This window comes from Opisthocomus hoazin, chromosome W, assembly GCF_030867145.1.
Source record: "Opisthocomus hoazin isolate bOpiHoa1 chromosome W, bOpiHoa1.hap1, whole genome shotgun sequence".
Lineage (NCBI taxonomy): Eukaryota > Metazoa > Chordata > Aves > Opisthocomiformes > Opisthocomidae > Opisthocomus > Opisthocomus hoazin.
The window spans coordinates 26,828,457-26,855,576 of record NC_134453.1 but is presented as its reverse complement, the minus strand read 5'-3'; positions in this window follow the sequence as shown (position 1 = coordinate 26,855,576).

The window sequence follows — 27,120 nt, the reverse complement described above, 5'->3', positions numbered from 1 at the left end:
ATTAATATATTAAATAATATTAATAATAATGCAGGCTAAGGCACTGAAATGCAAAAACTTTCTTTTTAATCGTGTTATGTTCTAAATTTTCAGAAATTGAGGTCTATATTAACAGTTGCAGACCAACGGCAGTCATAGGTTTCATTAGCTGCTTGTATGCACACACTCATAAAATAGAGAGCTGTGTTAATTATATATCCTACATCTGACTTTTCAGGGCATGTATGTTTACCTTGTATATAAAGTATCTTACAGATGTTCTTACAGATGCATGTTTAATAATGTATGCAAAGTACAAGTAATTGATGTAAATTATCACGTAACATTGGATTGTAAGAGTGTCCCCAGTGGCCCTGTTAAAATCAGAGCTCATAGTAATAAATAATATACAAACCTAGGGAAATTGGCTTCTTTAGCTATAGCATAAGATATACTATAGAGTTAGGAAAGGTGATATTCTGATACATGCCTGAAATTTCATACTGTCTGGAGACCTAGAAAACATAAACCAGTACATTTCATTTTTTTCAATAGTGTTTATTCTTTTTACTACTTTATTTCTCTACTATCAGTTTTTCCACATTTCTTGTAGTAACTCTTCGCTTAATTATGGTATAAAAGTATCCATTTTATATATCTCATTTAGCAAGGCTTTTGGTTTTGTGCTGTCTAACAGATAGTTATTCACTTACAGTTTTTCATTTTCCTTCTTAAGAAAATGTCTAAGGAAACCATAGTTACTTAATTTTCTTCAGTGATGGTTATAAAATAATTTTAGACTGAGAAGACTAAGAAGCACTCATTTTTTGTTGATCAGAATTTTCATAACTGTGATTGTGATGACTGGGTTAGTTCGTCTGGTTCTGATTTATAGTGATTAGGTCATTCTAAATCAGATAACTGATTTCACGCTTTTAAAATTGTATTTTCACTTTAGTAATTCTTGTAAGAAATACTTGTGGCATGACTTTTTCTGTTAGTTTGTACATTGTATGTAAAAATACTTCCTTTTTGTTGGAGTTAAAGGTGCTTAATTTATTCTTGAAGCCAAATAGCAATTTGCATTATTTATCACTTGAAATTATTTTCAAGCTTGTTATCATTAGCCTGACCTTTCTGTTTCTCCTATAATTTGAGTCAGAAAAGGAGGGGGAAGTACTTAAGTGGCAAAAGGATGGGTGAAAAACCAGATGCTGCTTAAAGTATACCAAGGGCTGATAAGAAATACATGCTGAATCAGAAGATGACTTATGACAGAAGCCCAATATGAATAAAGTGTCAAGAAAAGATGTGATCAGTGCAGCAGAAAAGTCATAATGGATGAGGATAAAGAAAATACCTTGAGATTTTTCAGGAAAAAGCTTGTTAGAGACCTTGGCAAGAGTCATTCCAGTGGAGTGAAAGGAAAGGAAGGACAGATTGAAGATTTCAGGTAAAGAACTACAGGAAATGAACTTGAGACATCAGTTGTAAATGTTTGAAAATTACATTATTTATGAGCTGTTTATCACAGCTGTACAGAGATACTATAATGACTTCAGATGTCCCTCTGAAGGATCAGCGGGAATTACTAAGCATTGTAGCTGAGGGCCTAATCAGGCCCAGATGTAGCTCTCTTCTGTACCATAGGGAAGGTGAGAGTGAAATTTCCCTCCCCATCAAGACAGACCAGAGTTCTTAGAAAATATCTTACATTTCAGTAATGTTGCTCCTATTTTGCTGTCTTTGTCATTGCTGCTTGTCACAAGGAAAAGGGAATGACTTGAAGCAACAGCCTGTAGCTGTGCTGTGTTCACTGATCTTTTTCTCGATGACAGTACCAGTGTGTGAAGTGTTAGTCATATAGTGGCTCAAGTATCTGTAGTTGATGAAGCAGGACTGAATAGAATATTTTGTAACAGTGATTTTCTTGACACATGTTGGTGTATTTAAGCTAAATCTTCTTTGGAAACTGTTAATTTTGAAAGAGAAGCCCCTGAGATTCAGAGTCAGGCTGGTTGGTGGGGTAAGGAATACAAAGGGGCCTGATACTGAAAACCTCTGCTTTTCAGTCTGAAAGTAGCCTTTCTGACATTATTCTGGTTTCTTCTTTCTTTGTTTCAGTGCAATATAAACACAAATTTCAAAAGTTACTGCAACATGAGTTACATGCTGCGATATGCAACTGTCATCTCCAGCTGGTTTAGCTATGGCAGTATTTTTTTAGCTGCTAGTTTATGAATCTCAGATGCCAATGAGCTACTTTTTGTTGGATCCCTGAAAGGTAACTAAGGAAAACAACCCATAACTAGAGGGATTATGTTGACTCTAGAGCAGTCTGCATGGCCCCTGGAAATTTTTTAGGGGTCTGCATATTGCATATCTGAATATGTTGAAAACCACTGAAGTAGAGAGAAGCATGAAGAAAATCATACAAACAAATCTGTTAAGAATAAAACACGTTAGCTTTGTTTTCCCCTTTTTGTTTGCAGCCTGTTACCGTAACCCACAACAGGAATGCATTTGTCAGTGTATGAGATACTGGTTTCATCCAACAGTCATGTGGAATCACAGGATCATAGAATAATTTAGGTAGGAAAGGACCTCTGGAGGTCATCTAGTCCAGCCTCCTGTTTAAAGCATGTTCACTTAGATCAGGTTGCTCATGTCCAATTAGATTCAAGTTGCTCAGGGACTTGCCCAGCCAAGTTTGAATATCCTCAAGGATGGAGATTCCACAACCTCTCTGGGCAGCCTGTTCCAGCAGTCAGGTTGGCAGGCACAGTACACCCTTGCTAAATCCATGCTAGCTGTTCCCTATCACCTTCTTGTCCTTCATGTGCCTGGAAATGCCTTCCATGAGGATTTGGTCCATAGCCTTCCCAGGCACTGAGGTTAGGTAGTCCGTCCTGTAGTTCCCCACATTCTCCTTTTGCCCTTCATGAAGATGAATATGTTTGCCTTTTCTAGTCATAAAGAACCTCCCCTGATCACCACCACCTCTCAAAGATGATAGAGTGCCCTTGCAATGACATTGACTATCTCCCTCAGTACCTTTGGGTCCAATCCCATCTGGTCTCATGGATTTGTGTATGTCCAGTGAGCTACGTGCTCCCTGTCTGTCTTCCTTTTCAGTTGGTAATGTCTCACTCTCTCCCAAAGACTCTGCTAGTACTGTACGGGTCCTCAGAGACCTTCTCAGAGAAAACTGAGCCAAAAAAAGCAATGAGTGCCTTGGCCTTTTCCATATCCTATGGTAGCAGGTTACCTGCCCCACTGAGCATATTTTCCGTAGTATTCCTTTGTCTGTCACTGTAGTTGCAGAAGCCCTTTAGTGTTGCCTTTTACATTTCTTTCTAGTTTCAACTTGTATTGGGTTTGTGTGGCCAGGTTTTGGTAGCGGGGGGGGGCTACAGGGGTCGCTTCTGTGAGAAGCTGCTAGAAGCTTCCCCTGTGTCTGATAGAGCCAATGCCAGCTGGCTCCAAGATGGACCTGCCACTGGCCAAGGCCAAGCCAATAAGCGACGGTGGTAGCACTTCTGTGATAACATATTAAGAAGGGGGGGGAAAACAATGCAGTGCATCTGTAGCCGGAAGAGAGGAGTGAGAATATGTGAAAGAAACAACTCTGCAGACACCAAGGTCAGGGAAGAAGGAAGGGGAGGAGGTGCTCCAGGCACCGGAGCAGGGGGAGCAGCCCGTGGAGAAGACCATGGTGAAGCAGGCTGTCCCTCTGCAGTCCATGGAGGTCCATGATGGAGCAGATATCCACCTGCAGCCCATGGAGGACCCCACGCTGGAGCAGATGGATGTGCCCGAAGGAGGCTGTGACCCCATGGAGAGCCCGAGCTGGAGCAGGCTCCTGCCAGGACCTGAGGACCCATGGAGAGAGGAGCCCACGCTGGAGCAGATTTGCTGGCAGGACTTGTGACCCCATGGGGGACCCATGCTCGAGCAGCCTGTTCCTGAAGGATTGCACCCTGTGGAAAGGACCCACATTGGAGCAGTTTCTGGAGGACTGTCTCCCATGGGAGGGACCCCATGCTGGAGCAGGGGAAGAGTATGAAGAGTTCTCCCCCTGAGGAGGAAGGAGTGGCAGAGAGAACGTGTGATGAACTGATCGCAATCCCCATTCCCCATCCCCCTGTGCTGCTCGGGAGGGAGGAGGTAGAGAAAATGGGAGTGAAGTTGTGCCCAGGAAGAAGGGAGGGGTGGGGGGGAAGGTGTTTTAAGGTTTATTTTTTATTTCTCGTTATCTTACTCTGATTTGATTGGTAATAAATTAATTACCCCAAGTCGAGTCTGTTTTGCTTGTGACGCTAATTGCTAAGTGATCTCCCTGTCGTCTCAACCCACGAACCTTTCATTATATTTTCTCCCCCTGTCCAGCTGAGGAGGGGGAGTGATAGAGTGGCTTTGGTGGGCATCTGGCATCCAGCCAGGGTCAACCCACCACACAACTCCAGCTGAGCTTTGGCTTTCCTAACCCCTTTCTTACATGTTCACTTAATGCCTCTATTCCTCTTGGCTAAGGCTGTCCCTGCTTCTTCTATCTGTGTTCTTCTTTTTGGGGTTTGGGGTTTATCTCAGTCGGGAGATTCCTGTGCATTCATACTAGGCTTCTACCAGACTTTCTTGACTTTGGACACAGGATGAAATGTGTTTTGAGGAGCTTGTCCTCAAAGATCGACCAGCTCTCCTGGGCCCCTTTGCCCTCCATGGCAATCTCTCATAGGATCCACCAAGCAGATCCCTAACAAACTGAAATCAACCTCCGAAGTCAAGGGTAAATAAAATTGAGAGAGTTGATGGGGGAAAAAATTACTGCTTTCCACATGTATTACTTAGAAATGAAAATATTTTGAAGTAGTAAACCTGTTTTGATAATTTCTGTATAAATACTATTCGTGTAGCTAACTCCTACTATGCTAGCAATCTCTAGTGCAGTTACTAAGCAGAACAATTTGAGTTTAAATTAACTAACCACTGCTGATAATGCCATAACAAAAACAGTGTTTTCTATGCTTATGTCTTTAAAATGGTCAGGCATATGAATCACCCTAGGTGTCCCAGTTACTGCTGTATAGATTGTAGAGGTCAAACGGTTTACATTTCAGCTGAGCTGCGGCTAGAGTAATTTCATGCTAATTTTAAGAAACAAGGTAGAAAGCAGGCTTGATTTCCCCTGTGTGTTTTTCCTTTAGCTGGTTGCTGCTAGATTATGCTGCAGTTTCTTTTTTTTCTCTCCCCTCTCCCCCCTGCTTTACTGTACTCAGAGTAGCATACTTATATTAGCTGAATTCTATAACTTTCCCTGTGCCACTCCTATCCTGGAAACAGGTTAGACTGCTCATTTCACAAATTAAGTCATTCTTCATGGTTAGAAGTTTCTGACTAAAATTACAACAGTTGCAGGTTTCATGGTCAGAAATTATAGGTTTACACTGTCCTAGTTTGGCCCCGGTCACTCTATCGCCCCTCGCTCTGCTGGGGTGGGGAAGAGAATGGAAAGAAAAAGGCAAAACACCTCGGTCAGGATAAGGGCAGTTTAGCAGAACAGCAAACGAAGTGAACAGTAACAATACTGATAAGGAGAATATACAAAACAAACAGCAAAATGCACAGAGTAACTCTCACAACCCGATGCCCAGCATGCTCCCGAGCTGCAATTAACTTCCCCCCCACCCCCCGGCCAGCTCCCCCACTCAGAACGGAGCATGACAGCACATGATATCGAATACCCCATTTGTTTGGCTAGTTTGGGACAGTCCCCTCCCGGCTTCTGGTGAAAATTAACCCTATCCTGGCTGAACCCAGGACAGAAGTCAGTACAGCCTTCATCCCTGGCGACTGTTTTGGATCAAATGTCAGGGTTTTTTAATATTTTTTTTAAAATCTTCCTTCAGTGATTAAGTAGAGCTTATGTAACTATTTTCTAATGACATTTTTAATTCATAAAATCTAATTTCTTTTCTCTTAGTTCTGCTTTCCATGGAGAACAGAATGACTCATCTAACTTTCAGTAGTGTAGGTCCTTATCTGGGTTCAAGGTCTGCTTAGGCATAAACAGATATACAGCCTGCACCCAGGGACCATGTGCCAATAGAGTCCCGCAGTTGGACCATCTCTGGAACATGTTGGTATACTCCTTACCTCAATGGCAAGTTTGGAGGACAGAGGAGAAGGCAGGCCAATAGAAAGATCCTGTATATACGGGAAGTTGTCTTTGACTATTTTTGGTGATGTTAAATCTATTTTGTGCCACATATTTAATAAGTGGAGAATCCTGCTATTTAATAACTGATGGCTTGCTATTACTCTTCGAAGTCAGTCGCAGCATTGAATTATGCCTATTGTGTTAAGTAAGGCAGACACAGTTTAGTTAAGTGCTGAGTTTCAGCATCCGTGAAAGGACAGGAACGACTCTCACACGCATTGGTACGATGCACAGTCGGATTCTTTATTCTCCCGCTTGTGCGATTATGTACATTTACCATATCTGTACACACGATTATACTTATATCGGATAGGCTACAGACATAAATCACACGCTGTTCACATGCCCCACATTCCCTTACGATTGGTAACTATGCACTAACGCCAATAGCAACAGACTGCCTCCACGTCCTTGAATACATCTTGTTTTTGCTAACCCACACCATGTGCACTATCAGAACTTTCTCAATGGCTATTCTTAGCTGTCTTTACCAGCAGCCTGTTCAATTATGCTGTTTTGCTTAAGCGGCCTAGTCGTGCTAATTCTCAAGCTACATCGACCCCAACAGTTAAGGTTTATTTATTTTGTAGAATCTGCCATAATAGTTGTCACAATAATAGTACTTCACATCCTTATACTGCTGCAAAAACATTAATTAATACATTAATGAGATGACGACTGCCTTGGCTGTGTTTTATACTTTGTCATGTCTTTGTTATAATGAAGATTCAAGCACAGCCAGCATCAGAAATCTAGTAGTTTCAGCTCTGCAATGACTGTGCTGAGAATTAGGTTGGAAAGGGGGACCATGCAGTGATTAAAGTGTAAAACAGGGGAACTGAATGTCCAGTTTGTTAAAAAACTACTTGATACTGTGTTTGTTTAAAAAGTAATCGATATTTATTTTTATAAAGTTTAAGTGTTTGTGCTGGTTTTAGCTGGGATAGAGTTAGTTTTCTTCATAGTAGTTGGTAAGGGGGCTATGTTTTGCATTTGTGCTGGAAACAATGTTGATGTTTTAGTTACTTCTGAGCAGTGCTTACACAGACTCAAGGCCTTTTCTGCTCCTCACACCGCCACACCAGCAAGTAGGCTGGGGGTGCACAAGAAGCTGGGAGGGGACACAGCTGGGACAGATGACTCCAACTGACCAAAGGGATATTCCATACCATATGATGTCATGCTCAACAATAAAAAGCCTAGGGAAGAAGAAGGAAGGAGGGGAACGTGCAGAGGGATGGCATGTTGTCTTCCCAAGTAACCATTACACGTGATGGAGCCCTGCTTTACTGGAGATGGCTGAACACCTGCCTGATGATGGGAAGCAGTGAATGAATTCCATGTTTTGCTGTGCTTGTGTGCGCAGCTTTTGCTTTACATATTAAACCGTCTTTATTCAATCCATGAGATATCTCACTTTTACTCTTCCAATTCTCTCCCCCATTCCACTATGAGGGGAGTGATTGAGCAGCTGTGTGGTGCTTAGCTGCTGACTGGGGTTAAACCATGACAGCGTTATTTAAAATACAAGTAAACAGCAGAGGAATAGATACCACCAAGCTTGACTGTAGGACACACTGTGTTCTCATATGAAGATCATTAGTTTTTTTATGTTATGGTAGTGATGGATAAAGTCTCTGAAGGAGAAGCTGTTTTTTCCATGCACAGGCTAAGCCAGAAACCTGGCTTAGTTGTTCTGTTTTCACTTTCTGGCTGCTGACATACTACAGTGTGTTGTTGCCGTGAAAAGCCGGAGTTGAAGACTCAATAATCAGAGGGCTATTAAGCAGGTATTCTTTATTACGGCGCCGGGCACACGGGGGATCTCTCCTCCAAACGTGCGCGCCAAACACCCTGTCATTTCAGGTTAAATACAATCTTGTTCCTTTTCCAGTCACTGTATGTCTCAACTGAATCCTGACAACACCAAAGGAAACATTTGAGAGATATGTAAACGAATATTCCTAAAACCATCAGGGTGATTAATCCCATCAATAACTGTTTTAACCATTCTAAATTAGGGAGCTAAGAGGTTACTTTATCCCATAAATCTTGAAAACCCAAGAAAGTATCATCCAAAGATACTTCATGGAACACTTGTGTTTTCTCCCAGAGCATATTCAGATCTGCTTCTATCTATCTGTCTGTATTGATATATGCACAGCAACTGGTACTAATGATCATACATACTCCCTCTTCTTTGGCGGTCAATAAATCTAATGCCATTTGACTTTGTAGCACAACTTTACTAAGGGATGATACTTCTGTCTGTAAATTTTCCATAGTATGTATTGTTAGATTTTCCATCTTTTTTAAAACTGTGGAAATGTTTATTATGGCTTTCTCTAGTTCGCTTACTCCTAGCTACAGCAAAAACCATCTGACAAAGCTATGAAATTTTGTTCCCCTACTTACAAGTGGGTTGTCTTCCTGTTTGGCTTGTTTCCATGATGTTCTCAATATGCCTTTAGGTATTTGGGACTGGTTATATATATTTGGTCCTGGCTGACTAGGTGACCTATGGTACACATTTCCTTCCAACCCGCAGGGAGTCACTTTCTGCTAATGCCATCACCATAGAGCCACCAGTACCCATCAGGTAATTTACAGGCCCCCTCAGTGGCTGTGAGATCAGCTCCGTAAAATGTTCCGTGGCTTACCCAGCCGATTTATACATTCCTAAAATAGTCCTAGTTTGAGGGGCTATAGGTTTCTAATTGGGTTCTGTTACAAAAATCAATATATACCACACCTGTCCCTTTCAAATCCCAAGTTCCCACTTCTTCTGTAGTTTTGTTGATCCAATAATCATTCCAACCGTCCCGACAAGTACAATTTTTGTGTGTATGGAAGGGCACGAACAAGTGTTGGATCTTGCTTTCCATAGGCAACTATTATTGCTGACCAATATCTGGGTGTTGTTATCTAATATCTGTAGGTCAAACCTTGTCCCAGTCATGTAGCTCAAGTTGTTGTAATCACAGTATTCTCCGTCGTGTCTTCTCTAAAACTCAGGCCAAGCATTATTGTCACAGTTCCAACGAGTAGACCCTACCCCGTATAAAGGGAGTCTCATGTTACTTTTTGGTAAGGCAGTACAAATCAAACAATCCTTAGCTCCTGTGGCATTCGCTATCATCTGAATTGCATTGTAATATAAGTTCTCACTCCAAGTGTTCACTAATAAGCCTAGGTTTAACAAAGTTACCACCTCAATCAGTAGTTTCAAACCGCCAGCCTTTTCGACCATCCATCCTGGTTTAGGCTCCTAAAGCCTTCTTCACTCAAGAATAATGGATCCAGGCCGGTTGTACTCTAATCTTGATTGCAGTGAAAGTGGTCAGCAATACCTGGTAAGGTCCATTCCACTTCTCTCTCAGTGGGTCACCTGAAAAATTCTCTTAACATAAACCAAATCTCCAGGGTTAAACGGATGGATCGAGCGATCTAAAACTTTAGACCTGGTACCCAAGACATTTTTATTAATATTTTCTAATTGTTTTCCCAAGGATACAACATAATTCTGTAGATACTGATTTCCCAACTGGTTCAAATCTTCCCCTTGATACTTAGCCTGATATGGTCTCCCATATACTGTCTCAAAAGGGCTCAGATTTTCTTTGGTCCTAGGTTTTACAGGTATCCGAAGTAGTGCAATAGGCAATGCTTGGTACCAATATAGGTTCGCTTCTTGGCATGTTTTTGCTATCTGTTGTTTTATCATGTGGTTCATCTTTTCTACTTGCCCACTGGCTTGTGGTCTGTAGGGCGTATGTAACTGCTAATTGATTCCTAATAGTCTGCTGACCTGTTGCACTACTTCTGCACAAAATGTGTGCCCCTGTCCGAGGAGATAACTGTTGGTACCCCAAACTGAGGTATTGTTTTGTTTAATAGTACTTTAGTTACCTCCCTTGCTTTGTTTGTTCTGCAAGGGGATGCTTCTGGCCAACCTGAAAAGGCATCCGCAAGTACTAATAAGTACCTGTACCCTCCTTTTCTTGGAAGTTCAGAGAAATCAATTTGCCAATGGTCTCCCGGTACACCTCCCTTCCCAATACTTCCTAATTGTACCTGGTTACCTGTGTTGGGGTTATTTTTTAAACATGTTGCACACTGTTGGGTTACTTGTCGGACTGTAGTATACAAATTTTTCCCTATTAATTTCTGATTTAAAAATTTCTACAGGAAGTCTGCTCCCCAGTGTGTCCTATTGTGTTCTTCTTTAACCACCCCCCATATCTGTTGAGCAGGGATTATTATTCTGCCATCACTTGAGTAGGCCCATCCCTGGGATGGAGTCTGTCCTCCTAATCCCTCTAATAATTCTTCATCAGCTTTAGAATACTCAATATTTTCTTGGTCACTCAGGTTTCTATTTCTGTTATCTGGAATTAAGGCCAAAATCTCTTGTATTCTTTCTGCCGCTTGTTTAGCTTCATAGTCAGCCAACCTGTTACCTCTTTCCTGGTCAGTGTTACCCTTCAGGTGTCCTCGGCAGTGCATGATGGCAACGTTTGTTGGTAGTTCAACAGCTTCTAATAGGCGAAGGATTTCTTCAGTATATATAATCTGCTTCCCTTGTGCGGTTAGTAGTCCTCGCTCCTTCCAAATTGCCCCATGAGCGTGGACAACTCCAAAGGCATATTTGGAATCTGTCCACATATTTATCTTTTTCCTTTTGCTAACTCCAGAGCCTTAGTTAGGGAAATAATTTCAGTCTTTTGAGCTGATGTTCCAGCAGGTAGTGATTGAGATTGAGACTCAACTGCTTTGTCTGTTGTTGTCACCGCGTACTCGGCCATTCAAATAACTTGTCGGACAAAGCTGCTTCCTGTGGCAGCACGCCACAATAAGTTGCGGCAGTCACAAAGCAAGCAGAAGCAGAAGCAGCAGCAGAAGCACTTTAATGGTTAATCATAACATTTTTATATCCCCTTGTCCCCCACCACCAGAGTCTCATTGGTGAGGGTCTTTTGGCATGTAGCTCCTTTGTTCTTCTGATTGGTCATCATGCGTCCGTTCACACGACCTTCACGCTTATCAAAGCTTTGGATTTTCCCATCCTGTTTCTTTGTTCCTTTCCTCCTGTTTTTCAACCACAGGTGCACAAAATAATTAGCTCATAGATATGACTGTATTCCATGAAGACCGTCAAGGCCGCCCGCGGCCCAGCCGATTCCCACAGCTTCCATCCGTGAACCAGGCGTCCTGTGCATCTTCCAGGGGTTCCTCTTTCAAATCTGGTCTGCTGCTGGAGTACACAGTCTCTATGGTTTCTAAGCAATCATGTACCAATGGTTCAGAGATTGACTCTCTGAGAAAAGAAGCTGGCTTTGTAATAGTAGTTAGTACAATATTAATATCATCTGATTCAATCAGAATGGCCTGGTATTGTAGAAAGCCAGTAGATTCCTTTTCTTTCTTTCTTAAGTTTCTTTCTTTCTTTTTCTTTCTTAAGTGTCTTAAATGCATTTTGAGCTTCTTTGGACTAGATCAATCGGGTGGGGTTGTTTTTCAAAAATTCACATAAGGGTCTCACTATTATTCCGTAATTATAAATCCATAACCGGCACCAACCTGTCAGTCCCAGAAAGGTCCTGAGCCCTTTTACCATCTGAGGGAGGGGAGTCCTGCAGATGGCTTCTTTCCATTCTGTTCCTAGTTCTCTTTGTCCTCCAGACAGCTCGTATCCAAGGTAGGTTACCCGTTGCTGCACCATCTGAGCTTTCTGTTGAGAGACTCGATACCCATTTAGTCTCAAAATTTTAACAAAATGATAGTCCACTGTATACAGTCAGGTTTTGTTTCAGTTGCTATTAATGCCTTGTCGGACAAAGCTGCTTCTCTCTGTGAACCAGGAGTCCTGGGCATCTTCCAGGGGTTCCTCTTTCAAATCTGGTCTGCTGCTGGAGTACACAGTCCGTATAGTTTTTAAGCAATCACATACCAATGGTTCACAGATTGACCTGCTGAGAAAAGAAGCTGTGTTCATAACATTAGTTACTGCAATATTAATATCATCTGATTCAGTCAAAATGGCCTGGTATTGCAGAAATCGGGATGGGGAAAGCCAGTGGTTCCCTTTTTGTTCCTATACAGCTGATATTGTGTGTGAGACCAGTACTGTGATCTTTTGGCCCAAGGTAAATTTTCGGGCTTCTTGAATATTCAAGACTACTGCTGCCACAGCTCGCAGACATCCTTTGCCTACTTCATCCAGCTGTTTAGAAAAGTAGGCCACAGCTCTTTTGTAGGGTCCCAGCCGTTGAGCTAAGATCCCCAGAGCTATGCCTTGTCTCTCATAAGAAAACAGCCAGAAGGGTTTGGTAACATCAGGCAGGCCCAGGGTCGGGGCCTTCATTATCTTTTTCTTAAATGCATTTTGAGTTTCGTTGGACTAGATCAGTCGGGTGGGGTTATTTTTCAAAAGTTCATACAAGGGCTTCACTATTATTCCATAATTATAAATCCATAACCGGCACCAGCATGTCATTCTCAGAAAGGTCCTGAGCTCTTTTACCATCTGAGGGAGGGGAGTCTTGCAGGTGGCTTCTTTTCGTTCTGTTCTTAGTTCTCTCTGTCCTCCAGACAGTTCGTGTTCAAGGTAGGTTATCATTGGCGCACCATCTGAGCTTTCTGTTGAGAGACTCGATACCCATTTAGTTCCAAAAAGTTTAACAAACTGATAGTCCACTGTATGCAGTCAGATTTTGTTTCAGTTGCTCTTAGGAAATTATTTACATACTGTAAAAGGGTTCCATCTCTGGAGGGAGGGTTCCATGCTTAAGTTCTTGTGCGAAATGATTTGCAAAGATCGTTAGGCTGTTCTTAAAACCTTGGGGTAACACTGTCCAGGGAAGCTGGGTTTTTCTACCCATGGTAGGATTTTCCCATTCAAATGCAAATAAATTCTGACTCTCTTTGGCTAAAGGCAGGCAGAAGAATGCATCCTTTAAATCCAATACTGTAAACCATACTTGATTATCTTGTAATTTAGTAAGTAAAGTATAGGGGTTAGCTACCACAGGTTGTATGTCTTTAACAATCTTATTCACTTCTCTTAAATCCTGTACTGCCCGATAAGTTCCATCTGTTTTGTTTTGGTTTTTTCTTCCCACTGGTAGTATAGGAGTATTGCATTCTGACTCACATTCTACTAGTAGTCCATACTGTAAAAAGTTATTAATTGGTCTTTTTACTCCTTTTTGATCCTCTAATTTCAAGGGATATTGCTTTTGTCATATAGGTTTTGTCCCTTTTTGCTGGGAAAGACTACCCTGTTTCAGCCCCCCCCTTTTTCATTCCGTCTTTCTGTCTCTTGACTTTTAAGTACTCCTCTGCTTTTTTTTTCTCCATTCAGAGCAGCAGCTAAAGAAGCTGGTAACTTGATACCTTCTTGTCTTAATCACTTTACACAACCGTTTGTAAAATCCAGAGGGATTTTACTTTGTTTCTTTTTTTTTCCAATACCACGTTAAACTTTTCGTCTCCTATACCTTTTATTTGTCTACAAAATTGTAACAGCATATCATAATTCAAATAATTGTTTCTTAGTGAGGGGATCACCTCCTCCCGAAGCTCATGTTACAATAAAATAAATTCTCAATTTCTTCACTGATCGGTTAACACAACACATGTACAGACACATACATCCTAGAAGGGATCTTATAAAATCCTTCTGTTTACAAACTGACGTGCGGAAAGCAGACTCCACAATCTGTAAGACTGTAAAGTAGGTATGTTTATTCGGCGCCGGGCAGCATGGGGGAGTAGTCCCACCAAAGTCGAGCGCGCCGAGCAGCAACGTGTCTCTTCAATTTATACAATCAAATATTACATATGCATTAGATTTCCCAATACACCTATACATATGCATTTATCCTCATTGCATACTAAAATCAGTTCCGAGAAGTAATTTCCATAGACTCCTCCCAGTTGCACTTGCGCAGTGCCTCCTAGTGGTGGTCGTCGGGGGTCCCAAGATGAAGGCCCATCCTCTTCATCACGGTGTCCGCTGATTGACCTTTGTTTCTGGAACTTCTCGGAACTGATTTTGCACATGGGACAGTTCCGCCTAAATGTGTGTACCGTATCATTCCTTTTTTTTTTTGAGAACTCATTAGTGTATATTAATATCATAATCAGCTAGAGCGGCTTGCAGCGATAAGGATTCTGTAGTTAATACCACAGAGTCGTCTGTAGCCAGCGGCAGGTAAATAGCATCAGGATCACGTCCTGTCAATTGCTGACCATGACTCTGACCTTGTGCTGTTAAGGACACTGTAATGTCTACCTTTGTGGTTAATGTTTTCATGGGCGTATGAGACAAAAAGATCCATTCCAGAGTCTTCAACTCCTGCGCGTTAGCACACCACTGACCTAAACGAGCATAGGGCTGGAAACAAACAAACAAACAAACATAAATTATATACAAATTTATTGGTAAATTGACATTAATTCTGGAGGTAAAGGCAATCGCAATTTTATCCGAAACTTTCTGCAAGACAGTTTTCGCTTCTGGCGTCAATCTCCTGGAAGACGACAAATCTGAGTCCCCTTTCAACAAGGTAAACAAAGGGGACAACTCTTCAGTTGTGATGCCAATATTTTCACCTTTCAGCAGAGTGGACAACATCATCTAGAAATGTCATCTGAATCCTGGAAAGATAATAAAGTCCAGCCGTTTGTCCACAAGGAATTCTACTGCAATAATTGAATTGTACACACTTTTTCCAACCAAGGGCTTGAATGTAAGGAAGACAGTTCTCGCCGCTCTGCTTCTGTGTCAGGCCAGGCCGGGCGGGCGCGCCGGGGGCGGGGCCGGGGCCGGGGGCGGGGCCGTGCCGTGCCGCGCCACCGGTTGCCGAGCAAGGGGAGCCCGCCGGCGGGAAGGGGCGGCGCACGGCAGGCGCGGCCCAGGAGGGGGCCACAGGCCCCAGAAGTGTCAGGTTCACTGACCCGTCCAGTGTGGTGACTGCTGGCGCTGTGGCCAGACCCAGCCCGGCGCTGCGGGCCGTGCTGTGTTGGAGGGACTGCACGGTTTTACACTGGAATTCACCCTGCTCTGATCCCGGGTCTGCTACGCCAATTGCTGTAGAGGGACCCTGTTGTATATTTTTGGGGTGCTGGGTTTTGCACCCCACTTCCCGTCTCTGGATTAAAAGGATCGTCAGGTTCTGGCAGGTTTGCCTCCCGCATTTCTCGTGTTGGGTTAGGAATTTCATCGTATGTAGGGTTAAATATTTTAAAAGACTGCGGCTCAGTGCGTTCCTGCTTTTGAAATAACAACAGTGGAGGAGTAGCAGCCGCTTCTAAGATAGTTTCTGCGGGTTTTAGAGCATTTAAAGTGGTATGCACTGATTTCCAAGTAATGATGTCCTCAGGGATTTTAAGCTGCAAGACTTTGTTCTTTCAAAATTCTCTGTAAAATCTTTTGATGGAGCTTTTGCTCCTTTCTAGCTGACTGTCCCATCCTTCAGCGAGCCAGGGGGGAACAGAACCGATTCCTGCTCAGGGTCTGTTGGACCCAGCTCCTGCTCACGGCCCTGGCCCCGGCCTCTGCCCCGGCCCCTGCCTGCCTGCCACCACTGCGTGTGAGTAACGTTTCTGTTCTGCATCTGTAGCATCTTCCTAAGCACATCAGTGCTTAGCCTTTGTTCCCGGGATAGCTTCTCCCACATGGTTCCCAGCTGCTCACCTATTGTTGCCGAAAATCCGGGAATAAAACCTCGTAACACCAATGTAGTGTTAAAAGGCAGGCATTCTTTATTGTGACGTCGGATGCACGGGGGATAATTCCACTGAACGTGCATACCCCATACCTTTTCCATATAGTTTATATAGATAAAAATATACATATTTATTAGGTTACATAACTTATCCCTTTCATAGTAAAATTAGTTCATTTTCATACACTCCTCCCACCCGCGCTTGCGCAGTGCCTCCTAGTGGTGGTCGTCGGGCATCCCAAGATGAAGGCTCATCCTCTTCATCACAGTGTCCGCTGGTTGACCCCAGCTTCTGCACATGCGCAGTCCTCTTCTGGCTCTTGTCCCGTAGCTAGGTCGCTGTAGCTAGGTCGCCGTAGCTAGGTCGCCTTGACTGGCTCTAGGCGACCGCTAACATTTCAGGTGGGAAACATGGGACTTTTTGTTTCAGTTAATTTAGACAATAGATAAAAACCACAAACACACCTGCAACCATGGTAATGCTATTTCTGTTAAAAATCCCCCTTTACCATTATTGTTTAACATTGATAATTACCTGGAGACCAAACTCTCTGTTCCTGGACCTAACGTCCAGATGGGCAGGGGCTATACAAGGGACATAACTAGCAGCATGGTTTATGTTTATGGTTAACAGATTTCATCCCCTTGGTTACACTATCATCAGGCAGTTGGTGCGCTTCTTCCTTGAGCCGCGGTTCCTGGTTCAGCTGGGCTATGCCACCGGTCCTGGGCTCTGTATCTGCCTCCTTTCTTGTCCTTGTTCGGGTGCCATTTGTGGCATATGATGGCACGGACTCAGCTTGTGGTACAAGTGAGAAAAAGTTTATTTTGCAAGCAGTGCTTTATACATCTTTACCCAGATGTTCTTTATACATCTTTACCCGGATGTTAGTTCCTGGGAACTTTCTATCCAGATAAGGCAGCTATTTGCATGAGGGTCTCTATTCTACTTCTGTCCAATCCGTAGCCATATCACACGCCAGGTCAGCCAATGAGGTTGCTGATCACGTGCTGTCCATGCACTGGCTGACAGTACACAACCGCTGTTTTTTAACTCCTTAGCATGTACTCGGCTCCTTCAGCACATCCACAAGTCTTGTTTACTTCAGCATTTTTCTCTTCTGTTTGTTACAGCAACCTGCTTTTGTCCCGTTCCTCTACAAGAATCATTGCACAACCAAAGCAAGTCTTGGTTCTTTGTGAATAATTGGGACAGTTGTAAGATAAGAGACTCCTGAATAATCCTGTTAGGCGGCTGGGCCTTGGGAGAACAGGTATGCAAACTACAGAGATAAGGAGGCTGCAGGATAATCTGAAGACCCCACCGATCACTGAGAGATGCCAAACAAACATGTGCGAAGGACATTACCATATACTAAAGAGTTCTCGGAAAAACTATGATAAGCATTTCTTGGAAATGTAATAAATGTGTACGTTATCATAGCATAAATACCTAGTAAGCGTGTCCTTTCGGTGCACACGTTTGGAGGAGAGATCTCCCATGTGCCCGGCGCCGTAATAAAGAATACCTGCTTAATAGCCTTCCGACTACTGAGTCTTCAACTCCGGCTTTTCACGGCTTCAGTTTTGACTTTTAAGTATGCACAATTGGGTGCAGCATGATGTACTACATTTTATACAGCATTGTAACAACACATATACGACCACAAAGATTAAGATTATCAGAGCTATAATAAAGATCAAATTTTTTACCCACAGGGAGATATCAGGGATCCAGCATGTTAGCCATGACCATCCTAAAGTGAGATGTGTGTTTTCTGTCCATGGATCTCCCTGATTTTCCCCTGTCAGTTTACAAAGGATTAGGATAATTTACCACCACATCTGAATGTGCTAACAATTACTTATCCTTAGTTTTATCTGTAGACCTCCCAAAAGTTCTGAACTCCACTTTGGCTTTTCAAGAGTGGGGGCTGATTTTATTCACGTGTAATGTATCCATGAGTCTATCTCTTCTACCTTGAGTACGGTGTAGGTAGTCAGAAGGTCCTTTCCATTTCTCTTGTAAGTGTTCAGAGCTCCCCGTCTTTACATATACAAAATCTCCTGGTTGATATGGGTGCCTGTCAAAATGATGTGTTGTTGGAGAGCTGCAAGGACCTTTCCTAGAGAAATCAGATGGAACTTGAAATCTGTCTTGCCTTTTACATGTGTTTCCCCTGGAATCAGTGATGCTGGATATGGTTTTCCATATACTCCTAGACCTTGGTTGTATTCTGATTCTCAAAAGAATTAATGGAAAGGCCTGTGGCCACTTTAAAGGTGTTTCTTGGCATATTTTAATAATTTGCCATTTCAGGGTTTGATTCATTCTCGCTACTTTTCCACTCGATTGAGGCCTCCATGGGGTATGGAAATCACACTTGATACTAAGGATTTTACTTAACTGTTGGACTATATCTGCCACAAAATGCAGGCCTCGATCAGAGGATATTCCTATTGGTATCCGAAACCTTGGTATTATTTCTTTGAGTAGTAGCTTAGTTATTTCCCTAGCTTTGTTGGTGCGACAGGGGAAAGCCTCCAGCCATCCTGAGAAAGTATCAACTAATATGAGAAGATATTGTAACCAAGGTGATGGAATCAGTTAACTATAAACATGAACAATGCTGCTAGCTATGTCCCTTGTACAGCCCTACCCATCTGGACATTAGGTCTGGGAACAGAGGGTCTAGTCCCTATGTAATCATTAATGTTAAACAATAGTGGTGGAGGGGGATTTTTAATAGAAATAGTATTACCTAATAGTTGCAGGTGCATTTGTGGTATCTATCTATTGTGTAAATTAATTGAAGCAGAGAGTCTTACATCTCCCACCAAAGAAGTTAGTTTTAATTAAAACTAGGAGTCGCCTAGAACCGGTCAAGACGACCTTGCCGCAGGGACAAGAGCCAGAAGAGGACTGAGCTTGCGCGGAAACAGGGGTCAATCAGCGGACACCGTGATGAAGAGGATGAGCCTTCATCTTGCGCCCCCCGACGACCACCACTAGGAGGCACTGCGCAAGCGCGGGTGGGAGGAGCGTATGGAAATGGACTAAATTTTACTATGAAAGGAATAGGTGATATAACCTGATGAATATGTATATTTTGATCTATATAAACTGCATAGAAAGAGTACGAGGTATGCACGTTCGGTGGAATTATCCCCCATGCATCCAGAGCTGCAATAAAGAACGCCTGCCTTTTAACAGTACATTGGTGTTACGAGGTTTTATTCCCAGATTTTCAGTGACAATATCTATAACCATTTTGTTTTGGTAACTCATGAAAATCAATTTGCCAATAATATCTGGTGGAATTTCCTTGCCTAGTGGTCCCTGGGGGTGGCCTTTTCCTATTTATGGGATTTTTTTTTTTAAGCAATTAAGGCATTTTGCTATTACAGACTTTACTGTCCCAGTCTTCGCTACACATATAATCGAATTTTGAAGCCTAGCAATCATAGCCTCACCACCTCAGTGTGTTTCCTGGTGTCTCCCTTTTACAATTTCAGTCACTACCTGCGGTGTAACAGTGACTTGTTTTGTGGGGATTATTAACCAACCCTCATCATTTGTGGCTGCTTTTAACAATGATGCCAATTGTTGATCTGTCTCACTATAACTAGGCTTCAGAATTGGGAGCTTCACCTGTTTCACTGGTACCAATGCAAGGATGCTTCATTCAGCCACCTCTTTAGCAGTTTTATTGGCTAATTGGTTACCTACATTTATTGCGGTTTGTCCAAATTGATGTGCTTTGCAGTGCATTAGAATGTCCTCCTTGCATTTTGATAGGTGATCCTTGAGCTGACAACAGGACTCTTTCTTTCCAGATAGTCTATGTGCATGGACTATCCCAAATGCATACTTTGAATCAGTCCATGTATTTACCTTTTTCCCTTCAGCTACCTTCAAGGCTTGTCTCAATGCACCAGTTCCACCTTCTGGGCTGATGTGTTAATAGGTAGGGCCCCAGCCTCTATTACCTGTGTAGTTGTAACCACTGCATATCCAGCCATCCTTTTTCCATCTCATATAAAGCTACTACCATAGTGTCCAACTGTTTGGAGAAATGCCCCACAGCTCTTCTCCAGGTCCCCAGTCTTTGAGTTGGCATATCCAGGGCAAGATGTTGTCATTCATGTGCAAATAGCTCAAAAGGCTTAGACAAATCGGGCAGCCCCAATGCCTGTGCTGACATCAAAGCCTTTTTTAAGTCCTTAAAGGCTACTTGGCATTCAGGAGTCCACAGCAGGTGGTTCTCTTTTGACCCCTTCAAAGTTTCATAAAGGGGTTTTACCAACAGTCCATAGTTGAGAATCCACAGCCTTCACCATCCAACCATACCCAGAAATGCCCTTAGGTCTCATACAGTTCTTGGTTCTGGAGTTTGGCAGATCACTGCTTTTCTGTCAGCTCCCAGTCTTCGCTGTCCTTGTGAGATCTCAAAGACTAAATAAATCACAGTCTCTTTTCCTACCTGAGCTTTGCTCTTTGATACCCAATATCCTCCTTGTCCTAAGAAATTTAGCAGACTTATAGTCATCTGTAGACACTCTCCCTGAGTCTCTGCAGCCAACAACATATCATCTACATATTGCAATATTGTTCCCTCGGGGTTTTTTTTTTTTTCCATAATTCTAGCTCCTTTGCCAACTGGTTGCTAAATACTGTAGGGCTATTTTGAAGCCTTGAGGTAGCACTGTCCAGGTAAGTTGTGTTTTGCATCTGATGGTGGGGCTTTTCCATTCAAAGGAAAATATTACCCTACTGTCTTTGTCCAGAGGTATGCAGAAGAAAGCATCCTTGAGATCAAGTACAGTAAAACACTTATGTTTTTCCTTCAGGGATGTCAGCAAGGTATATGGTTAGCTACTACTGGATGAATGTCTTCAATCTTGAACTAACCTATATTCCTTGCCATCTTGCTTTTTCACTGGCAATATCAGGGTGTTATGCTCTGATTCACACTTTATTAACAATCTATAACTTAAAAATTTTGTTATTAATTCCTCCAACGCCTTTCTAGCTTCCCACTTAATAGGATACTGTTTTTGTCTTACCAGTCTGTTTCCGGATTTTAGGACAACTTTTACTGGTGTTGTCGATTTAGACCAACCTGGGATTCCACTAGCCCATACCAAGGGTGTTGCTGCATCCTCTACTTCTGCAGGAATTTCTTCCTTGGGTCTTTGTGTGTTCTGCAAAACAAAAATTCTCGCTTCCATAGCCTTTGATTCAGGTATTAGTAGTCACACGTCTCCATGTTTAAAAGTTATTTGAGCATCTAATTTGCTCAATAAATCTCTTCACATCAAGGGCACTGGGCAATCAGGCATATATAAAAATTGATGAGTCACCCATTGCTTTCCTAACTTAAAATTTAAGGGCTGTAAAAAGGGCCAATTTCCTTTTTTTCCTGTAGTACCAACAACACTTACAGTCTCATGACGAAAATTTCCTGTGCAGGCGTTAAGCACAGAATAAGTGGTTCCTATATCAACTAAAAATTCCACATCGTTGTTCCCCAGCTTAACTGTGTCACCAAAAATCCAGGAATAAAAACCTCATAATGTCACCGAAAATCCGGGAATAAAACCTTGTAACACCAATGTAGTGTTAAAAGGCAGGCATTCTTTATTGCAGCGCTGGATGCACGGGGGATAATTCCACCGAACGTGCATACCTCATACCTTTTCCGTGCAGTTTATATAGATCAAAAATATACATATTTATTTTATTCATGCATATTCAGTATTATTCTCCTTGGCGATTGGTGTAAACTTTTCTCGCTTCCTATGTAAATTGTTGCACAGACTCAGTCACCCTCTTCCATTGTTCCTTTTTGAGTAGGTGGTATTACTTGAGTAGGGGGTCAGTGAGTCGGTGGTCGCGATCTCCCCCTGCCGGAATTACCTTTTACCTACTAGGCTCGCAATCTTGGCAAACCTGGTCAGTTTCTTCAGTCTGTTTCACAGAACCACACTCCATCATTTCTCTTGACAAAAACACAATTACCCACTGTGGTTAGCGTTAATGGTTACCTAGAGACTAGACCTTCTGTTCCAAGACCTAATGTCCAGGTGGGTCGGGCTGTACCAGGAACATAGCAGCACTGTTCATGTTTATGGATAACTGATTCTATCACCCTGGTTACATTTCCCCCCTTTGGAAGTTTTGAAATAATTAAGGATTTTACCCAGGAACTCAGATTCCACCCCAATCCATTGAAAATTTTGTCAAGCCAATTTTCTTCCAGAGTTCTTGGGAAGTGTGTTAACTGTTCTGCTTTTATTGACAGCTGGTCCTTACTTCTTGTTTTCACTTTTAATACTTTAAACAATGCCCCCATCATCATCAGTCTCCAGGTCAGAATTCATTTTTTTTCCATATTTTACAATGATAGTCCCCTCCTTTAGACATATTTTAAAATTAGTTTTGCAGTCTCTGGATCTCTATTGATGATTTTCCATGAAGGGGCCTTCTTCACTCAAGTGTAGTGTATCCACGGTTCCACTCCTTCTACTTTGATAGCAGTGTAAGTTGTGAACAGTACCTGGAAAGGTTCCTTCTACTTCTCCTGCAGTGGTTCAGAGTTCCAAGTCTTTATATACATGAAATCACCTGGTGGATATTGGTGCACAGGTGTATCCAAAGCAAGTGATCTGGTCAGCACAATGTATTTTCGGAGTGCTTACTTATTTGTCTTTTTAACATTTGGTTCATTCTGTTAATTTTCCCACTTGATTGCGGTCTCCAGGGGGTATGTAAATTTCAATTTATTCCTAAAATTTTACTTATTTGTTGAACTATTTCTGCTACAAAATGTGGTCTTTTATGAGAAGACATGCCTATTGGTACCCCAAACCTTGGTATTATTTTTTTTAACAATATTTTAACCATTTTTTTGTTTTGTTGGTGCGATAAGGATAGGTTTCTGGCCATCCAGAGAATGTATCAATTAATACTAATAAATACTTAAATCCATTTTGCCTAGGTAATTTAGAAAAATCAACTTGCCAATAGTCTCCTGTGTTATTGAAGCTCGCCTCCCGTGACGAATTCAAATTGAGGAGCCAGTTGTTAATTGATTAATTGTGAATTTATTAGCAAGCGATAAAAGAGTGCTGGGCGACCGGGAGAGTCAGCACTCCGCCAACGGTTCGCATAAACAGTGGATGCAACCCCCCTTTGTACAGAGTTCCTATTTCCTGCGTACGTGGCTCCTGGTATCTTCTTCGTTATGTCTGCGCTTGCGCGACTAGTTGCTAGGTGGTCGTCGTCTGCCTCCCGGTGGTCGTTGGGATGAAGGCCGAAGTCTTCCTCAGGTGTCCTCTGTGTGACCTGCTGTCTGCTCATGCATCACCCAAGCCATTTCCTTTCCTTATCAGCAGATGGTTGTTTACTCTACCTGATGTCTGCGATTCCAGCTTAAATTGCAAAAGGGCTTCAACACCCACATGCGATTTCATGAACAAAGTTAACCCATTCATCACATCCTGGGGAGTTACCCTGTTTCGTAACTCCTAAGGGTGCCTTTTTCTGACTTAAGGGATTATTTTTGAGACAAATTGGACACTTGGCTACTATTGATTTAATTGTTTCTGTCATTCCTACACACACTACAGATGATTTTAAACTCGAGACCATAGCTTCTACACTCCAATGTGTCTGCGCATGCTTTTCTTTCGCAAGTTCTAACATAACTTGCGGGGTTACAATTACCTGCTTTTCTGGCGTTACCCACCACCCTTCTGTATTTTGTGATGCTTTTAATTGTTCCGCCAATTGTTCATTTAATTTACTGTATTTTGGTTTCAGATTTGGGATTTTTACCTGTTTTACTGGTACTAGTGCAAGGATACCTTGTTCCGCAGCCTCCTTTGCCATTTTGTCTGCCAATCGACTACCTATGTTTACAGTTGTCTGACCAAATTGATGAGCCTTGCAATGCATTACCGTCACTTCCTTTGGCTTCTGCACCTCTTCCAGGAGCTGGAGGATTTCTTCTTTATGTTTTATTGATGATCCTCGGGCTGAGAGCAGTCCTCTTTCTTTCCAGATGACCTCATGAGCATGAATCACATCAAATGCATATTTGGAATCAGTCCATATATTTACCCTCTTTCCTTCTGCCATTCGAAAGGCTTGTTTCAACGCCACCAGTTCTGCTTTCTGTGCCGCAGTATTTGCAGGCAGCGTTCCTGACTCCGATACCTCGATGGTGGTGACAACAGCATATCCAGCCGTTCGTCTTCCTTCTTTCACAAAGCTGCTTCCATCCGTGAACAACTCCATATCAGGATCTTCCAGAGGTTCATCCCTTGGGTTCGGTCTGCTGGAATAGACTTGTTCAACAGTTAGCAGGCAGTCATGTTCTAGACTTTCTGTCAGATTTTCCGTCGACAGAAACATTGCTGGATTTACAATAGTTGTGGTTTTTAATTCCACATCATCTTGTTCCAGCAAGAGCAAGACAACCTGATATTTCAGCATTCTGCTGGGGGATAACCAATGACCTCCCTTTTGTTCTAAAACAGTTATCACCTTGTGTTGTACATACACCACCATCTTTTGGCCTATAGTCAATTTTCGAGTTTTTTGAATCAGCAATAGCATTGCTGCTACAGCGCGTAAATATCTCGGCCATTTTTTATTCACGTTGTCAAGTTGTTCAGAGAAGTATCCTAGTGGCTGCTTCCAGGATTCCAGACGTTGTGCCAGCACTCCAAGGGCTAGATGTTGCCTCTCATGGACAAACAGCTCAAAAGGTTTGGTTAGATCAGGTAGACCCAAGGCAGGAGCCATCATCAATGCCTTTTTAAGTTCCCAAAATGATTTTTAGCATTCAGGTGTCCGTGTCAAATGCATCTTTCGTCCTGTAGCAGGGCTCTCCCATTCAAAAGCAAATATGCTTTGACTTTGTATATCCAGAGGTATGCAAAAGAAGGCATCCTTTAAATCTAGTACAGTAAGCTATTTATGTTTCTGTTTGAAAGATGTCAGTAAAGTATAGGGATTGGCTACTACTGGGTGTATATCTTGAACTATCTGATTTATACCTCTTAAATCCTGGACTAGTCAATATTTTTTTCTTCTAGATTTCCTTACCGGTAATATAGGAGTGTTATATTCTGACTTGCATTATACCAAAAGTCCATATTCAAAAAATTTTGTGATTAACTCTTCCAATCCTTTTTTGAGCCTCCCCCTTAATAGGATACTGTTTTTGTCTTACCAGTTTGGATCCAGGTTTCAAGGTCACTTTTACTGGTTCTGCTAATTTGGACCGTCTTGGAACTTCATTTGCCCAAACCAAGGGGATTATTGCGTTTTCCACCTCTTATGGAATTTGTTTTTCCTTAAAAGAATCCTGTAACATAAACACTCTTGCCTCTATGGCTTTTGATTCAGGTATCAATAATTCAATTTCCCCATTTTTAAAAGTTATTTGTGCCTCTAATTTGCTTAATAAATCTCATCCTAACAAAGGCCAGTGAGTCGGTGGTCGTGATCTCCCCCTGCCGGAATTACCTTTTGCCCACTAGGCTCGCAATCTTGGCAAACCTGGTCAGTTTCTTCAGTCCGTTTCACAGAACTACACTCCATCATTTCTCTTGACAAAAACACAATTACCCACTATGGTTAGCGTTAATGGCTACCTAGAGAATAGACTCTCCATTCTAAGACCTAATGTCCAGGTGGGTCGGGCTGTGCCAGGAACATAGCAGCACTGTTCATATTTATGGTCAACTGATTCTATCACCCTGTTTACAAGATCACGACCACCCATTGACCACCTACCCAAGTAATGCCACCTATTCAAAAGAGAACAATGGAAGAGGATGACTGAGTCTGTGCAATAATTTACATGGGAAGCGAGCAAATTTGCACCAATCACCTGAGAGAATTATAATGAATATGTATAAATAAAATAAATATACGTATTCTTGGTCTACATAAACCACATGAAAAAGGTATGTGATATGCATGTTCGGTGGAATTATCCCCCATGCATCCAGCGCTGCAATAAAGAATGCCTGCCTTTTAACACTGCATTGGTGTTATGAGGTTTTTATTCCCGGATTTTCGGTGACAGTTTCTGGCGACCCAGATGGGACCGTGCTTGTGAATACCAACGAATCCACGGGATCACGGGACCTCCAGCTGGCATCGAGGGATTCTTGAGGAGAACCTCTGATCCCCAGACCGAAGGATTCCAAGTAAGTCCCTTGGAATTAAATAATAAGGCATTCTTTTAATGAGTAACGGAGCTCTGGGTAGGAGCCTGCTCATAAGGCGCAGTGAAAGCCACGCAGGGTTGGGCTAAAGAGGTACCTCGGTTGGTAAGTCTGTGCTAGGCAAAAGCCTGTGATGCGGCCCCAAAGGTGGAGTCTTCAACGGGGGGTTGAAGTCTCCAAGGTTGGGATTTCCAGCAGGGGGCTGGGATCCCAGGGGGAGCTCCGACAAGTGTTGGGGTCCCTCTGACTAGTGCCTGTGATAGTGCACAATCACAACCACTAGTCATTTGAGAGATGGGTACATTTCTGAGCAAAAATCCATCCCACAAAGTACACTTTTGGGATGTATTTTAAAGCATTGGAAAGACTGGGGGGGTGATCCTCTGACTCGGGAACAATTGATTGAATATTGTAATCATTAGTGGCCAATGTATACTTTAGAAGGTGGGGAGAGATGGCCAGAAAATGGGACATTGCGATATAATACCATCTTGCGATTAATGTTGTTTTACAAAAGGGAAGGTAAATGAGATAATATAACATATGCAGATCTGTTTTTCACCTTTAGAAATCATGCGGAGTGGCAGAAGCATTGTGGGATGCATCCACACAATCCTAGGGTGATGGTTTTAAAGAAAGGAAAATCTGAAGAGGATTTTAAAAAGTGCTGTTCTGCTTCTAGCATTGGTAAAAGGTGTTTAAAATATGGGCTTGAGGAGGATGATGTTAAATTGATGGTTGCACCTTGCCGGAGACACGGAGATGATCAGAAGGAGCAAAAATTGGAGGCTGATAATCCTTCTGCTCCTCCTATGGAAGGGGAAGCAGAGAGATTTAGCTTGATTTCAGGAAGGACACGGGGAAGGAAAAGGGGAGCTGGACCAGCTCCCATCCAAGCTCCTCTCCGAGAAGCAGTAAGGAATAATGATCCAGCAGTAATAAAAGTCC